Here is a 20,173-nt window from a genome sequence, read left to right on the forward strand (position 1 = left end):
TATTATATATTTTATAAATAAAAAATATAAAAAAATATTAAAAAATTAAAAATTATATTTTATTCTATCAATTAAAAAATTAAAAAGATTTATTTCTGTAAAAAACAGTAACCTGGAAGCACGAGAGATCTGATCCTGGCCGTACATTCTTAAAAAGGCTTAGTATACGTTGCAAAAGATTAGGAGCGTCCGAATCAGATTCGCCTTCTAATGGCAATGGCTTGGTCACCACAATTTTTTTCCTCTGTCCCTCCTTCATGCACCATCACATGTCAAATACTATATATTCTACCCAATATTATTTTCTAAAGCAGTAAATCAATAACCTCAAATAAAAATTAAATGTAGCAATAATAGCAAGAAAAACCCTTAAAGATGTGTTTGGTTACACATTGTTTAAAGATGTTTTGAGTTTCTCTAATAAATTTTTTGGATAAATCACAGATATAAACTAAATGAAATATATATTATACAATTCTATCAAAATTTAAAAATGTTATAAACATTTATCAGAAGCATAATTTTATGTCTCATTCGAACTACACAAACCAAGAGTAATTCGAAGCAATCAAATTCAAATTACAACTGATTAACATAAATCAAATTGGACCAATTCAAATTATGCATGCATGAATTTCAGAGCTAATTCGAATCACTTTGATTCAAATTACACACATGTTTTGTGATATAATTTGTAATACTCTTCTGTCCATTCTTTTATTAAAAATTAATAATTTATTAAAAAATTAATATTTTAAAAATTAAAAGATTTTATTAAAAAATATTAATTTAAAAGTTAAAAAAATATATTTTATTCCATGCATTAAAAGAAAAGCTAACAAAATATTTAATTACGAGACTTCTTTAAAATATCTATGAGCTATCAATTCAAATTTCATACAATACTCTCCTGTCCAAACTATACTTTTAGATTTCATTGTATTAATTTAAAAATATATTTTAAAAATAAATCAACCAAATATATTTTTATTATTTTCTCTATTTAAAAACAAAATATTATTTTGGTAAATCAATTACCTTTCCTAATTTTTGAAAATTTACAAACATATATTATTTTATAAACATAAAATAAGAACTATATTTTCACATATATCAATGGAATTTTTTTAAATAAACAAATTAAATATTTTATTTATTGAAATACGTAATTTAGGGATATTTATCATTGAAAGCTACTACACATTCAAGTATTTTTGCCAACTAAATTCAACCAAATTGGTCTAAACCTGACAAAAATTACTTTCATTATACGTAGCGTGTACACACGCACTTCACTAACGCAAACAAAATTCCGCTTCACTTTGCGTTTGTTCTTCACATGTCTCCTCCTCCTTCTTCTATTGGTGATATTATTGCTGCGTTTTATTTTTATTTCTTCTTCTCCTCCTATTTTTCATGTTATTGTAGTCATTTATTCTTCTTTTTTGTTTGATATTTTTTTTCTTTTTCTTGGTTTTACTCTTCTTAAGAGAGTAAATTAAAAAAATTGAGAAAATAAAATAAGGAGAAGATGAAGAAAAAAAATGAAAAAGAAGAATACGACGAAGCAAAAGATGAGGAGGAGGAGGAAAAAGAGTTTTGAATTGCGCAGGACAACGAGATCAAATGTATCAAAATTACATAGTGATTGCGATACAATTAACTCAGAAATGCATCGAAATTATAGGAGTTTCTGAGTTTATAGAATGCCCAATTGTCGGTTCATTTGTTGTTATACAATGGTGTTGTTATAATAATATTTCGGTTCATTTACAGTTCACGTGTGTTGTAACATAATAGAGTTTGTTTTTTGTATAGCTGTCAAGTTGGTTAGTTTGTTAGACATAATTATAGCACTATTAGTTAGTAATTTATTTTTCCTTTTGCTATATATATTGTAATTGGTACTCAGTACTCTGTGGTGGTTCTTTTAATCAATTATTCTTTCTTTTCACTTCTTTTCAATTCTTCTTCCATTACTTTAAATTTCAATGGCCTGAGAGTACATCACCAACCTTCTTCTTTTCTTATAATTATTTTTGTAATTCACTTGAATTTTAAGCTTGGTATCATTTTACATGGTATCAGAGCGAGAAGATCCAACCATGGCAGATAATTTAGCTAATCCGAATGCAAGCCCTTCATTAAATTTCGCTGCAGATTTTGAGAATTTCACCGCTTTCATGCGTCAATTCTCTCAGTTCCAGGCACATCTTGGCAGATCTAGTTTCTCTTCTGCAATTTCTGATCCGATTAGCCCTTATTTTCTTCATCCAAGAGAAAGTCCTGGTTTGGCTCTAATTCCGCTTAAATTGACACCTCAAAATTATTATCAGTGGTCACACGATATGTGGAGAGCACTCAGATCGAAGAACAAGGTGAAATTCCTCGATGGATCCATTCTAAAACCAGGTGAAGGTGATCCTAATTTTGAAGCATGGGATAGGTGTAACAATTTTCTCCTCTCCTGGATCAACCTCTCTCAGTCCTGAAATCGCTAAGAGCGTGATGTGGATTAGCTCAGCTCCAGACTTGTGGAATGATTTAAAACGTCGTTACTCACAGGGAGATGTCTTTCGAGTTGGTGCGTTAAAAGAAGAATTTTATGCACTCAAACAAGGTGATCTTACTGTTACCTCTTACTTTGCTATGTTGAAAGCTATTTGGGAAGAATTAGAAAATTTACGTGCTATTCCTAGTTGTGTTGCTTGTGTTAATGGATGTTCATGTGGATTACGAATTGTTCGAGACTATGCTTCTGAGGAATATGTTGTCAAATTCTTAAAAGGATTGAATGAGCAATATTCAAATGTTAAATCACAAATCATGCTAATGAAGCCGTTACCTGAAATCAACACAGTATTATCTATGTTAACCCAACAAGAGCAAGAATTGAATTGTGACCCGTCAAATAGCAACATAGTGACTAACTCTTTAGAGGTGCAAACCTCAACTGGAGGCGGTTCATTTTCTGGAAGAGGCAGAGACCGTGGACGAAATTCAGGCAGAGGAGGAAATCAAAAATCTTATAGTCGAGGCTACATTTCCAAGTTTTGTAGCTACTGTAATCGAATTGGTCATTTAGCAGAGACATGCTATAAGAAAAATGACTTTCTTACTCACCAAAAGCAGCGAGTAGCCAATCAACTTAGCACTGACGAGATAGTTGAGAATTCTAGTGCTGAGATTGCTAATTCTAACCAGGATAAAAAGAGCGATGATACAGTACTTGTGTTGACTCCAGATCAGAAGGAAACCTTACTAGCACTCCTTCAACAACCACGCATGCCAACTTCAAATAGTGTAAACCACATTACTTCTTCCGCCACCCTTACTCAACCAAAAGGTAGGCATTGCTTGAGTGTATCATCAAATTTTACTGAAACTTCTTGGATACTTGACAGTGGAGCTATTGATCATGCATCCTATATTCAAGAGTCTTTCAAAACTTTTCATTATATGAGACCAGTTTTGGTAAATCTACCTGATGGTTCTACCACTACAACAAACATTTGTGGCACTATGCAACTCTCTAAACATTTGATTCTTACCAATGTTTTATTCATACCTCACTTTAAATATAATTTGATTTCAGTGTCTAAACTCACAAAGTCATTACATTATGAATTAAAATTTACTGATTCTTTTTGTGAGATACAGGTACTCCCATCATTGAAGATGATTGGGCAAGCTAAAGTCATTGGTGATCTTTATGTGATAGATGCTCAACCTTGGGAACTAACTACACCAGAAGTTAACACACATTCTGTAAATGTCACAGTGCAGCAAGATTTAGGAACTCTATAGCATGCTAGACTAGGTCATTTACCATCCAAAAGAATGTCAATCATGAAAAATACATTTCCATTTATTGAATGCATTTCATCATCTCATGTTTGTGATTCTTGCCACTTGGCTAGACAAAAGAAATTGTCTTTTCCCATTAGTAATACACAATCAGAATATATTTTTTATTTGTTACATATAGATATTTGGGGACCACTCTCACTTTTATCTACTGCTGGCCATAAATATTTTCTTACAATTGTAAAAGATAAAACGAGGTTTACTTGGATTTATTGCATGAAACTAAAATCCGAAACTAGAGTGTTAGTAGAAAATTTTATTCAAATGGTGCAAACTCAATTTCATAAAGTTGTGAAACAAATTAGAACAGATAATGGGATGGAATTTAAAATGAACTCCTTCTATAACTCAAAAGGAATATTACATCAAACATCTTGTGTTGAAACTCCTCAACAAAATGGAATTGTTGAGAGGAAGCATCAACATATACTGAATATTGCAAGAGCACTTTTGTTCCATTCTAATGTGCCAAAATGTTTTTGGCACTATGTTATGCAACATTCAGTACATTTAATAAATAGACTCCCAAGCACCTTCTTGAATCATCAAACGCCTTATGAGGCACTTTTCAAGAATAAACCAGATTTGACTCATCTCAAGGTGTTTGGTTGTCTTGTTTTTGCTACCACTTTGAGTACTAATAGAAGAAAATTAGATCCTAGAGCTAGAAAATGTGTTTTTCTTGGTTATCAATCAGGAACAAAAGGGTCCATTTTGTTTGATTTAAAATCCAAAGAAATTTTTATATCAAGAAACACTGAATTTTATGAACACTATTTTCCATTCAAAAAAATACCAAGCACTGATTTTTCTATAGATCAGCCTTCAATTGAATCATCCAATTTTGACCCTTTTGCATTCTTTTATAATAACTCTGCACATACCTCTTCATATGAGCATACTCATGGCATAATTGCACCTCACACCATACACACTACACCTGATTTATCTGCCACTTCTACATCACCTATGGCATCTCTTCATGATATAACAGATTTTGCATCACCCGCCACCTTAGAATCAGCATCTGCATTGGCACCATTGGAACATTCATCCATTCATATTGAGTCACAATCTACTGCACCAGTTTTGAGAAGGTCTGAACGAGAAAGAAAAACACCCTCTTATCTTAAAGATTTTCATTGTTTCCATATTTCATCACATAGAGATCCAATCAATGCGGCCCAATTACCTTCAACATGTAAGTATCCCCTTTCTCACCATTTGTCATATTCATTGTTTACTCCCAAGCACCAGGCCTTCACTTTTTCTCTCATAAATAACTCGGACCCCAAACACTATTCTGATGCTGTTATGCATGATTGTTGGAGGAAGGCTATTGAGGCAGAACTCACTGCTCTTGAGCAAAACAAAACCTGGATCATCACTTCTCTTCCTTCTGGAAAGAATGCAGTTGGTTGTAAGTGGATTTTTCGCACAAAATTCAACCCAGATGGCACTATCGAGAGGCATAAGGCACGTCTTGTTGCCCAAAGTTTCACTCAAATTCCTGGAGTCGATTACATTGACACCTTTAGTCCCGTTGTGAAAATGAGCACTGTGCGTGTTCTTCTTACCGTTGCAGCAGCAAAGAATTGGCATCTTCATCAACTTGATGTGAATACAGCTTTTCTCCATGGAGACCTACATGAGGACGTTTATATGAAACTTCCAAAGGGGTTGCAGTGTTCCGATCCAAACTTAGTCTGCAAGTTGACAAAATCTTTGTACGGTTTGAAACAAGCTAGTCGCCAATGGAACATCAAGTTGTCTGCTGCACTTGCTGATCTGGGGTTTACTCCATCTGAAAATGATCACTCGCTTTTTACCAAATCCACAGGTACAACTTTCACAGCTATTCTTGTTTATGTTGATGATCTTGTGTTAGCTAGAGATGATTTGAGTGAAATTCAAGCTGTCAAAATGTTTTTGGATGATAAGTTCAAAATTAAAGACCTTGGCCTTCTTAAGTTCTTTATTGGGATGGAGGTAGCACGAAGCAATGCTGGTATTGCACTGTATCAAAGAAAGTATGCATTGGATTTGATCACAGACTGCGGTTTGCTTGGTGCAAAACCAGCATCTACTCCCAATCATTAACAAAAAAATATTGAATTCATTTTTGGATCCAAATCAACCTCAATTAAAGAAAGAAATGAAGTGAAATTACTTAAGGAATAAGAAGTTTGGTCAATACTTATCAGCAACATTAAGTGAACCTCAATTAACACACAAATTAACCAAAATTAGTTCAGAGTTTGAACAAACAGTAAAAAAGATTTCATCATCAATAAAAATACATCAAATTCATTTCTAGATCCAAATTAACCTCAGTTAAACTAAGAAATAAACCAAAATTATTTAAGGAATAAAAAATTTGGTCAATACTTATCAGCAGCATCAAGTGAACCTCAATTAACACACAAATGAACTGAAATTAGTTCAGATTTGAACAAGTGATAAAAAAGACTCAATCATAAATAAAAACTCATTGAATTCATTTCTGGATCTAAATCAGCCTCAATTAAATAGAGAAATGAACTGAAATTACTTAAGGAATAAAAAATTTGGTCAATACTTATTAGTAGCATCAAGTAAACATCAATTAATACACAAATGAACTAAAATTAGTTCAGATTTGAACAAGCAATAAAAAAGCTTCAATCATCAATAAAAACACATCAAATTCAATTTTGGATCTAAATGAATTTCAATTAAACTAAGAAATGAACCGAAATTACTTAAGAAATAATAAATTTGGTCAATACTTATCAGCAGCATCAAGTGAACCTCAATTAATTCACAAATGAATCGAAATTAGTTCAAATTTGAGCAAACAGTCAAAAAGACTCAATCATCAACAAAAACACATCGAATTCATTTCTGGATCCAAATGAACCTCAAATAAACTAAGAAATGAATCGAAATTTTTTAAGGATGGCACCAGAGAAAATTAGAACCAATAAAGATGTTAGCAAAATATTGGTGTTGTTGGTGATGACGATAACGAAAAAGAAAGATAACGAAAAAAGCGACGGCAGTAAAATGTGCGCGCTTGAATTTAAAATACTTGATTGGAGTTGGTTAGAGTTATGACTTGGATATAGGGCTTTATTCTTTATAAAATACACTGTAAACAAGATAAGACATAAATTTTAGACAAATAAATAATTTGCACTTGAGATACATGAAAATTGATATACTCCATGTATTTTATTTATACTGTAAATAAGATACCAACATATCTTATTTATAGTATAAGCGAGATACGTGTACTTATAGTATAAAAATATAATTTTTTAAAATAATAAAAAATATTAATAATTTAATTTTGATTGATTTAAAAAATAAAAAATTAATATATTTTTTTATTATTTAGATCGAATGAAATATTAACAAATATTTTAGTTGAATAATTAGATTAAAAAATTTCGAATACATATATTAATTACGTGGAGAAAAGGATGGTGATCGTAATTTTTTAAAATTTGAAAATTAAATAATAAAAAAAAAGAAATTGCACGATTTAAAAGTTTAGATAGACTATAAAAAAGATTAGTTGCTTAAATATAGTAGAGAATGTAGAGAGTTAATTGACTGCAAATATTTGAAACAGTAAAACATGCAAATGTTTATATATTTCTGCTTATTTTTATTTATTTATTTATTTTTATTTTAGGATTAAGTACGATTTTGGTCTTTTTTTACTATAAAATGGTCCCAAAAATTTAACTTCGTTTTAAAATCGTTCTTCAGACAAAAATTTCCTTTCTCCTTCTTCCTCAAAATTAACCAGAAATAGAACAAAAGCTGAAGCTCAACCAGAACCACCACCACCATTATCTTCATCAAAGCATCAATAACAACAACAATACAACAATGTAATAAATATTAAAAAAATAACCGGAAGCAAAAACAGAAACAAGGAAATTAGAAACAAAACCAAAACCAGAAGTACAAACAACCAAAAGCAGAAGTAGAATGAAATTGAATTAGAAGCAATACTAGAACCAGAAGCACAAACAACCAGAACCATAACCAGAAGCAGAATGAAATTAGAAATATAATCAGCAGAAATTAGCAAAATCAACAAACGGTGAAGAGCATAATCATAAATCAATGTAATTAACAAAATCAACAAATCTACAAATCAAACAAATTCAACAACATAAATAATAGAAACAGCGAGTAGCAAAAACGGCAAGGAGCAGCGACGATCGGCGACTGATCGAGGAGGAGCGGCGCGTGACATCCACCCTCTCGGATCTGCTGGCGTCGATGTCGAGCAAGGAAGAGGAGCAACGACGAGATCTGACGGCAAAATCTAGTGACAAGGACTGAACGACGAGGAGCAGTGGCGGTGGCGAGGATTCTCCTTCCCTTCACCACGGCGGTGCTGGCATGACCTCAAATGGCAATGACAGTGACGCGAATCCAAGCCGGCAGTGACGCCAACAAATTAAACTGCAGTTGTACTAGTGCGATGACGGAGAGGAGCAGCAACGGTGGTGATGCCAAGCATAGCGGCGAGTGATTCTCCCCCCCTCCCTTCCCCTTTACCTTTCTTCTTCTTTGGCCCTCACCCTCCGCGTGATTCCCCTTTCTCCTTTCCCTTCTCCTTCGCTTTCTTTTTTTTCTCTTTTTTCATTTTAAAATTTGTTTAATTAGGGGTAATTTAATAATAAAAAATAAAATTTTGGTAAAAACAATAATTTTAAAATTAAGTTAAATTTTTTGGGATCATTTTTTAGTAAAAAAAAAAATTAGAAACAAAATAAATTTTTAACCCCTACTTTAAAGATTAAAATCATAACTAACCCTTTATTTTATAACTTTTAAAGCTAAAGAGCGAGAGACGATTTTGACGCAAACAAAACAAACATGAGACACACACGATGACACGAAACGATTTTTGTGTGATTTTAAGTTAAATTTTTTGTTTAATATTATTTGTAACACTACCACATCAGTTTATCAAAGTTTTCACTAATGAACATATTCTCGTAACTGTTCACTGTATTTGCTAATTTTTTAATCCAACCATCCAATTAAAATATTTATCAAATCCTCCTTAGGAAAAAGTAGTGGACATGCTAATTTTTTAATCCAACCATCCAATTAAAATATTTATCAAATCCTCCTTAGGAAAAAGTAGTGGACAGTTTTAAATCTGATTTTTAGAAAATTAAAAAAAATAAAAGTTAAATTACACGGTTAATCCTTATATTTTTATTGAAATTATAAATTAGTTCTTACACTTTAGAAATTTGTAATTGAACTCCTAAACAAAATTAAATTTTATAATTTAGTCCTCAATATTTGATTTAACAGAATATTTGTCAACATATTTCCTATTTTAAATATGTGAATTGCACATATTTGACTGTAAAGACTAATTTGTAATTTTAATGAAAATATAGAAACCAACTATATAATTTAACCCTTTGAAAATGATCAAAAAATTCTATCTTCATCCCTACTTCTGAGTTAACAACAATCACAAAATAGATACCTTCAACTGATTCAGGCCCAGATTCATATCTTGCATTTGACAGGTCCCAAAACACTTCAATCTTTGATGATGATTCATCACATAACTCAATCAATTTGCTTCCTTTCTTCTTCCTAAAGAACCTTGAATTTGTAACGTTGGTGGTGCTGATGAATAGATGATTATCAAAGCTTATGGTGAGTCCTTGATTGGAGTTGGTTCTGCACCATGTGACAATGAACAAGAGCTGCTTCAAGGTAGAAATGATCAATTTGTAGGCACTGGAAACTGGGTTTTGGATTGAAGGTGGTAAAGAAGAAAGTGTTGTTTGGTTAATGATGCAAGGGTTGTTGATTGATGCGTAGCTTGAAGAACATGTAGTGTAATTAGATACATTCACTATGTTTTCACTTAAACAAGATACTATGACCCTTATACCGTTAATATGAATGTAACCTGGTATAATTGGTTGCTGTTAGCATTAGTAGACTTAGAATTAGTTAGTTACTGCTGTTAGCATTAGTCAGTTAGAATTGTCAGCTAGCAAAGTTAGTTAGGTAGATTAAGTTAATTAGCTCTTATGTAACTCTATAAAAGATAAACATGTGATGCAGAAACTGATGATGAATGAACACATCATTTCATCTTCGCCAATCCTTCTTTCTCATCTTCTCCAATTTTCTCTTTCTCCAAATTCCAATTCACTAATAGCTTCTTCTTCACCGAACCTCCCTCCTCTGTTCCTCTCTGTCTCTTTCTCTCTCTCACTTCTTTCTCTAAGTTCTTCACCCTTCGCCTTTGGACTCACTCGACAGAGATTGATGAGAGTTCAAATCTCTCAAAGCACGAAATTTCACATGGTGCGGTGAGCATAGAGGAGAGATCGCAATTCCGATCAACAAGACCAAGGGTGAAAGATCTGAATCTGAAATCAAACCGGATTCATCGATTACCTTTCTTTTTCTTGCTTTTCGCTTGAAGCTGTTAAAACCTAATTCTTTTCAATTTCTCAATTTCTTGAATCTACATCAATTCCTCAATCAACGATGACAACTGATCAATCGAATACTGCTGTGAATCCAGTGTTTCTTATGGACGCACAATTAATTGCAAATTTTTTGAATCAGATCTCTGCGATTCAAGCTCATGTGGCAAGAACTACTGTGAATCTGATGCAAGATCCAGCGAGCCCCTATTTCATCCATCCGAGTGAAAGTCCGGGTAATCCTCCCATACCTGTTAAATTGAATGCAAGCAATTATAGTTCATGGAGCCACGGCATGCTTTTAGCTCTGAAATCAAAGAACAAGTTAAAATTCATCGATGGATCCATTGTGAAACTGGATGAACTCGATCCACTATTTGAAGCCTGGGAAAAGTACAACACCTATCTGGTGTCATGGTTAACTGTGTCGCTCAGTCCAAAAATCTCAAGAAGTGTAATTTGGAACAACAACGCCTCAGACTTGTGGAAAGAATTGAAACGGAGGTACTACCAAGGTGACAAGTTCAGAGTTGCTAAGTTGCAAAAAGAGCTCTTCCAACTCAGGCAAGGAGATGCCACTATAACTGCTTACTACACGAAGCTGCAATCAATTTGGGAAGACTTGAACAATTTCAAGCCAATTCCAAAGTGCACTCATTGTGAACAATCATGCACATGTGGACTAAGTATGATGCGAGAATTCAGAAGAGAGGATTACACAATAAGATTTTTGAGAGGTCTCAATGACTAGTATGCTGCTGTCAGATCGCAACTGATGTTGATGACTCCCATGCCTGATATATACACTACCTTCTCCATGTTCACACGACAGAAAATACAATTCAATGATTGCCAAGATTCAAAGATCTTCTTTAACAAAGCAATACCTCCTTATCAACCAACTAATGACAGAAATAGAGGGAGAGATAGAGGCAGAGGAAGATACCAAGGCACTGGTAGAGGCAGAGGTACCAGAATGCAATGCACATTCTGTGACAAATTAGGACACACCATCGATACATGCTACAAAAAGCATGGTTTGACACCCCCATCTAAAGCAATGACAAACTAGCAGCATCAATTTCACCACTGATGATCTCAATTCAATCCAAAAGGAAGCAATTATCAAATTTCTCAAAGGACAAGAGGCTCAACAGAAATCTCAAGTCACAACCCAGGTTCAACACCCTCCAAATGCTACTCCCATGAATCAAGGTAAAACTATTGTTTTAAAATACAATAACAATATTTCATCCTTTGTTACTGCAAAATCTGCCCTCTGGGTCATAGACACAGGGGCCACTGATCACGTCACTTTTGACATGAATGACTATTATTCACACTGCCAAGTAAAGCCTATAATTGTTAGAATGCCTGATGGCAGCTACACGACAAGTAGCATCATTGGCACCATTGGATTTTCTAATCAATTATTTCTTTCAAATATGCTATTCATCCCAACTTTTGAATTCAAATTGATTTCTGTTTTAAAACTGACTGATGGATTGAAGTGCCAAATGTTAATTGATGATAAAATCTGTGAGATTCAGGACCAAGCTACTTCGAAGAGGATTGGAGTAGCTAAATGTGCTGATGGTCTCTATACAATGGATAGCCAACCTTTTAATTCTGCAACACACAATAATCATAGCATGCATAATTCAGCAAAGCTGCCGCTCACTTTCACAGCATCACTTTCCACCAATAATAGCACTGCAACTTGCACTGCATCATCAGTTCAAATAAATGCACTTTGGCATTCTAGATTAGGTCATATCCCTCAAAATAGATTGCATGTAATGCACAAAACTCATCCCTTCATTGATTGTAATGAGCCAATAAATCCACGTAACTCATGTCATTTAGCAAAGCAAAAATGCTTACCTTTTTTTAATAGCAATTCTGAATCTAATGCTTGTTTTGATTTGCTGCATCTTGATATCTGGGGACTAATTTCAGTTCCCTCCATTAATGCCCACAAATATTTTTTTATCATAGTTGATGATAAAAGTAGATACACCTGGATTTTTTGTATGAAAGTAAAGTCAAAAACTTCAGACTTGTAAAAATTTTATAAAATTTGTTCAAACTCAATTCAGTCGCACTGTCAAGTGTCTAAGAACTGACAATGATCCTGAGTTCACCATGCAATCATTTTATGCATCACAAGGAGTGCACCACACTTCATGTGTTGAAACTCCACAACAAAATGGGATAGTGGAGAGAAAATACCAAAATATTTTGGAGGTGGCTAGAGCATTGCTATTCCACTCATCTATGCCTAAATGTTTTTGGAATTTTGCTGTAAAGCATGTTGTGCATATCATCAATATATTGCCAAGCCAATTTCTCAACAACAAATCACCTTTTGAACTTCTTTTCAACCAAACACCTAATTGTCCAATTAAAAGTTTTTGGGTGTCTCGCCTATGCATCAACTCTTTCAAATGGAAGAACTAAATTGGACCCGAGAGCACAAAAATGTGCTTTTCTCAATTTTAAAGAAGGAACAAAAGGATTCACACTCATTGATGTGAAAACCAAAAGAATTTTAACATTTAGAGATGTCATTTTCTATGACAATCACTTTCCATATTGTGCCCATAATGATTCCAATATGCACAATTACAATGAAGTTTCACAGCAAAATTACACCTTTGATCCATTCACTTATGATTCTCACTACACTGACTCATTTGCTCCTAGTTCACATCAACCACACATGCCTCAAACTCATGTTCCACTTACACATCATCAAAACCATCAAAATCTTCAAACACCATCAAATTTGCATTCTGAATTTGTTGATGACACCATAAATGAACCTGCACATTCAACACACACTATTGAACAAACAGAAAATCTCACATCACATGCATCACATCGAAATCCACAGCCACTTGAACTTAGAAAATCCACAAGAATTAAAAGGTTACCAGCCTATCTCAAAGAGTATCATTGTAAAGTGAACAATTCAGTTTCTAGTTCCACTCATCCTCTTTGCAGGTATCTTATTTCGCAGCATATTTTTTATGATGCACTCAATCAAAAACACAAGGTTTTTTCTTTGGTTATTTCTACAAACGTTGTACCTAGTAACTATGAGGAAGCTGTTGCTCACCCTTGCTGGAGAGAAGCTATATAAAGCGAACTTGAGACTCTGAAGAAAAATCAAACTTGACAAATTACAACACTCCCTCATGGCAAGAAAGCTATAGGCTGCAAGTGGATGTTCAGGATTAAATTCCTCCCTGACGAAACCATCAAAAGATACAAAGCCAGGTTGGTTGCAAAGGGCTTCACACAAATTGAAGGTGTCGACGAAAGTCCAGTGGTTTGAATGTCAACTTTGAGAGTGGTTTTGGCCTTGGCTGCTACAAAATAATGGCACATCAAGCAGCTGGACGTGACTACTGCCTTCTTGCACGGTGACCTACATGAAGAGGTCTATATGAGGCTTCCGCCAGGGGTTCAACAATCTGAACTGGCAGCAAACTCGGTATGTAAATTGCGAAAATTGCTCTACGGCCTGCGGCAAGCTAGTAGGCAGTGGAATTTGAAATTGACTAAAACATTGAGTTCGGTTGGTTTCTCCAAATCAGAATCAGATCATTCCTTGTACACCAAAATCATAGCTCAGGGGGTTACAATCATTATGGTTTACATGGACGACTTGGTCTTGACCGGTAATGACCTTGTTGAGATTAATTCAATCAAGTAGCTACTTGATCAAAAATTCAAAATTAAAGATTTGGGAAACTTGAAGTACTTCCTAGGCATGGAAGTGGCCCGCTCGTCAAAAGGGATCCATCTTTGTCAACGGAAGTATGCCTTAGACATCCTCAAGGACTTTGGCTTCTTAGAGTGCAAGCCAGCTAGCACTCCAATGGATTACACTTCTGCATCAAAATTGTCAAGGGAAGGTGGCACTGCATTAGAGGATCGAGCCCCATACAGACAACTGGTTGGTAGGCTCTTGTACTTGACCAACACAAGGCTAGATTTAGCTTACGCAATGGGAAGACTCAGTCAGTTCATTGATTGGCCCACAGATGTACACCTGCAAGTTGCTCACAGGGTGCTGCGATACTTAAAAAGATGTCCCTCAGTTGGTTTGTTCTTCCTAGCTGCCAATGATCTTAAACTCACAGGGTTCTCAGATGCAGACTGGGCAACGTGTTCAGATTTCAGAAAATCCATCACTAGCCATTGCTTCTACATTGGAAAAGTCACTCATCAATTGGAAAAGTAAGAAACAAAACACTGTTGCGAGGTCGTCCTCAGAAGCTGAGTACAGATATCTGGCCCTGGCAACATGCCAAGCTCAATGGCTATCTTACATCATGAATGATTTGGGCATGCCACTGACAGAGCCCATCACACTTTTCTGCGACAATAGATCAGCCATCCACATAGCCACCAATCCTATCTTCCACGAGAGAACTAAGCACATCGACGTTGATTGCCACACTGCTCGAAACCAGCATCTCTCAGGTCTCACACACCTAATGTCGGTTTCTTCATCGAACCAGTTGACTGACTTCCTTACCAAGGCCTTAGCTCCTGGTCCCTTCTCAAGCAACATTTCCAAACTAGGCCTTTTGGATATTCATAGTCCTAGTTTGAGGGAGGCTGTAACCTGATATAATTGGTTGCTGTTAGCATTAGTAGACTTAGAATTAGTTAGTTACTACTGTTAGTATTAGTCAGTTAGAATTGCTAGCTAGCAAAGTTAGTTAGGTAGATTAAGTTAATTAGCTCTTATGTAACTCTATAAAAGATAAGCATGTGATGCAGAAACTAATGATGAATGAACACATCATTTCATCTTTGCCAATCCTTCTTTCTCATCTTCTCCAATTTTCTCTTTCTCCAAATTCCAATTCACCAACAGCTTCTTCTTCACCGAACCTCCCTCTCTCTCTCTCCAAATTCTTCACCCTTCGTCTTTGGACTCACTCGACAGAGATTGATGAGAGTTCGAATCTCTCCAAGCACGAAATTTCACAATGAAAATTTTGTGTGAGAAGGCACAAAGATTTGAACTTTTTTGTGAAACAAATTATGGATTTTTCTTGGATTATATAATATGTTGATTTGAGCTACTATTTTTATGTTGATTTGTGGACGAAATGGAAGAAGAAAAAAGAAGAGGGGACGAGAAGGGATAATAGAAGAAGGGGACGGGGGCAAGCTTTGGCGGTGGTGGCTCAAGGAGGTAATGGAAGAAGAAGAACAAAAACGCTGAATAGAGGAGGAGGAAGAAAAGGGAGAAGAGGACATTATGGTAAATTTGTATTTTTTTTACAATAAACATTATTGAGGACCTAATTACAAAATTATATTTTGTACAAGGACCTAATTACAAACTTTTAAAATTTAGGGATCAATTTATAATTTCAGTAAAAATATAGGGACCAACTGTGTAATTTAACCAAAAATAAATGAAAACAAAAAATTAATAAATGAAAAATTTAAATAAATAATGAAAGAAGATGCTAAATTAAAAAATTAAAAGTTAAATGCATCTCGACACATATTTTTTATAACCTTACAAATTCAAAAAAAATTTAAAAAATATTGTTAATTAATTTAATTAAATTGATAAATAATAAAATTTTTAAATTTTTTTATAATAATACATATATCCCGTTTACAGTATTTTTTAAATCCTATATATTTCGTTTGTAAATGAAGAGGTAAATACCAAATTGGTATCCAAAAGATTCTGACGCTGACAAAATGGTACCTTACTTTTGTTATTGACAAAATAGTCCCTAAAAGATTTTAAAATTTGACAAGCGTGCCCCCCCGAGCTCGTCGGAGCAAATTTTTGGCAAGCATAATGCTGATGTGGCCACTGTGTTTTGGTGACTTGGCAAATCACCCCCAAAGTTCCTTCCCCAACGCACACTCCCTCTTCTTCCCTCTCCCTCCCTGTCGCAGCCCCCATCCCCAACGCACACTTCTTTTCCATCGCAGTCTCCGCCACCTCTCCCCAACGTACACTCTTCCTTCCTCCCTCAACACCACCATTCGCAACAACAACAACTTTAACATCAACAGTAACAACAACCTCCACCACTCTTCTTCTCCAACGGACACTATCCTTCCCTCCCTCAACCCCACCACTCGCAGTAACAACAACCTCAATATCAACAGCAACAATAATCTCTACCACTCCCCCTTTTTCAACGCACACGCCCCTCTCCCTCCCTCAATACTACCATTCATAGCAACAACAAGCTCAACATCAACAGAGTTGCCCCAAATCATGAATTGTCCCAAATTTTTAGGTTAAATTATCATTCAAAAAGATTAATAACAATACAACTCAGAGAAAACAAACAAATTCATGTACAATAATCAAAATAAAATAAAACTTAATATAGACACCACCAAAACAAGAACAGAAGAAGAAAACCAGACATAGAGGAGGCACGACACGATGGAGTCAAGATAGAACTCAGACAGAGGAAGCATGGCAGTGACTGGGGGCTAGCAGCAAGCAAATACAAGCAATGAAGGCGCACAGACGACGCAATGCTACGAAGGAGACAGACGACACTGGCGAACGCAGAAGACCCGACGACGAGATGGCGACAGTGTAGTGTCGATGACACTGGCTCTGTAAAATTGAGAAGATTGAGCTCCACTGCCGCTTTGGGAGAGAGTGAGTTGAGAGTGTGAGACACTGTGTTGGAAAAGGGATTAGGATTCAAAGGGACAAAGGAAGGAGATTAGGGTTCAGAAAGGGGGATTTTGGATCGAGGAGGGGAGAAGTGCATTGGAGATGGAGGATTAGAGTTAGGGAGGGGGAGGGAAGGATTAAGGTTGGGGAGAGAAAAAGTGCATTCAGGAAGGGGAAGGGGGAGTGCGTTGGGAAGGGGGAAGAAGAAGGAGAAGTGTGTTGGAAAGGAAGAATTAGGGTGGGGGAGGGTTTTTGCCATGTCATCAAAACGTAGTGACCATGTCAGCATTGTGTTTGCCAGAGATGTGCTCCGGCGAACTCGTGGGTACGCTTGTCAAATTTTAAAATCTTTTAAGGACTATTTTGTTAATAACAAAAGTTAGGTACCATTTTGTCAGCGCCAAAATCTTTTGGATACCGATTTGGTATTTACCTTGTAATTGAAATATAGCATTGCAAATGAGATATGCCGTATAATCATTTCATGTACACAGTAAACAAGATACGTAATAAAAACTAAAAATGTAAATAATATCTATTTAAATAAATAAATAATTAAAATATTTATTTAAAAAAAAAGAAATCCCAGATCAACGAGTCCCTGAATGTTTCAAAGGAATTTTCAATTTTTAATATCAATATGACATTAATTGTCAAAACATGTGATATATTCATACACACGTAATAACTAATTTAATTGGGTAGCTATATATATTCATAAACATCGTTTTTAGTTTTTTAAATGATTTGACTTGTATCTTCCAGTTTTTAAGAACCATAAATTCCATTAAGGAAAGTGACTTTTCTAATCTTTTATGAATTAAATGGATGTATTTTCTATGATGAAAAGAACGTGCGTGGAAACGACTATTTTCCTTTATTAAAACACGTGTGGATTTAAACAAATAAAGAATTATACAAAAATTGTAGATATCAAAATTTGCAACAGTTTCAGAAGTGAAATCCTCAGGAATAAAATGTTCAATGAAATTCTTGCCTTTTTTTTTTCAATGTTTTATTAACCTGTATGTTGCTGGTATACCCAAATTCCAATTTGCACGCACGAATTTAAGGATGAAATTTTAGAGAAAAAGTTATGGATACGAAGAAATTAAAATTCAGTTGGCAGTTTTATCTAAATTTTTGTTATCAAAATATAGTGATAAAATGTTTATATTTAATGATATGCTAGACATTTAATTGGTATATTTAATAAGTAATAATTGAAATTTTAAATATATTTATGTTAGAAGGGATTAGAATTTATTTTATTTATGTTAAAACTTTTCTTATTTTTTATTATATATAAGTTTAGATTTGTATTATTATTATTATTATTATTATTATTATTATTATTATTATTATTATTATTTATGAAAAAATGTTAGATATTATATATTTAAAAAGTTTTATTTTTGTTATTAATGTTATATATATAATTTTAATTTAATAAAATTGTTCAATTAGAGCAAATTAGTACAAATTAGTCCAAATTAGCCACATTATATGTGAAAAACAGAGTGAGTTAGCCACGAAAATAGTGTGATTAAATAATCCAACATTAGCCACACAAAAGACTGTGACTGAAAAATCCGGCCTGCACAAATTAACTACGGATGAAGTGTGATAGAATTATACTTTTCGATTTGATTATTCTTATTTAGCCACAGCATTATGCATGGATAATGATATACAAATTGTGACTCTTTAAAGGTCTCCACGATGTTTAAAATTGTAGCTAATAACGCTAAAATCGTAAAAAATTGAAAATACAACTCCCCGATTAGCCACAAATATTTGTTCGTGACCAATGTATGGTTGCTACGGTTATCTTAGAGTTTAGCTACAATTTTTTTCATGGCTAAACCCCTTATTTCTTGTAGTGTCAATGAATTATAAAAAACTTATGTGATTCTATGTGTTTGCATGCATGTTTGAAATACCACTCATTTGGCTGGCATAAAGCCTAATAGCTTCATTTGTTACACATTAATTATTGTTAGAATAATTATGTAATTTTAGATATAATAAATATGTAATATTATAAATATTAGATGTATAAAATTATAGATATTATGTTATATAAGATAACTTTAGATATAGCCTCTTGAATATTACCGAATTAGTTATTATGCATTTCTGTGTTAATATATGTATTGTTTAATTCATTTTTAATGTGTATTTTATATTTCGATAAGTGGAGACTTACATGTAGATATCTTCATGTGAACTGTAAAGTTAATAATTAAAAGCTATTAAATAATTTGATATGTTTGACTAAATTATTATCTAATAATTTTTTATTATAAACTTCACATAAAAATAACTTCATCCAAATTTAAACCATTTCAATATGAATATTCTATATAAATAATTAATTTGATAGCTAATTTTTGTATATATTTACATAGTGAGAACTTTATACATGCTATCCAATAAACTGTAGTTGCAATAAAAAACCATTCATGTCGGAAAATAATAATAATAAATACAAATATAGCATATATTAAGTATATATGCTAAAGTTGAAGGAAAAGACTAAAGAGTAGTAGATTAAAAGAGAGAACACAAACCATGACTAAGTTGAAGGAAGAGTAAGTTGTTGAGAGACCCAAAGTAGTGACGAGGATGGATCGGAATAAGAAGCAGACGCAAAGAAAAAGTTGGAAGTTAAATAAAAAAAAAGGATGAGCACAATTTAGATGAGTTGTGGTTTAGGTGTGACAATATATATATAAGGAAACGGAAATATTGTAAAGGTAGAGCGTATGTAACTATATACGTATAGCAAAGAGCTACATAAATAATATAGACTACAGAGGATAATATAAACAATATTGTTATGTGTATAAAAAAATAGCTATTAAATTAATAATAGTTATAAAATACGTGTTAAAATATAAAATATATATAAAAAAAAGATATTTTTGTATGTAAATAACATTTTTATAAAATAAATTTGATATAATTTTCGGTCTTACTAGAGGACTAATATTTTGTTTCAACTCTTACATGCATTATTCACACTCGGGGCAGAGCTTCTCATGTATAAAGGGGAGCTGTGGCCCCTAAATTTCAATTTTTTTTACAAGTTATGTATAAACTTTGGTACTTCTAGCATGGTACTTCTCTATCATCA

General features: G+C 33.7%; 1 pseudogene; it reads right to left on the reverse strand.

Annotated features, from left to right (window-relative positions):
• The window catches only part of LOC107483912 (oxysterol-binding protein-related protein 4B-like), a 22,189-nt pseudogene extending 2,486 nt beyond the window's left edge, over positions 1-19,703 (reverse strand).
• Positions 19,704-20,173: the final 470 nt, after the last annotated feature.

The sequence above is a fragment of the Arachis duranensis genome, chromosome 4, assembly GCF_000817695.3.
Source record: "Arachis duranensis cultivar V14167 chromosome 4, aradu.V14167.gnm2.J7QH, whole genome shotgun sequence".
NCBI classification, from domain to species: Eukaryota; Viridiplantae; Streptophyta; class Magnoliopsida; order Fabales; family Fabaceae; genus Arachis; species Arachis duranensis.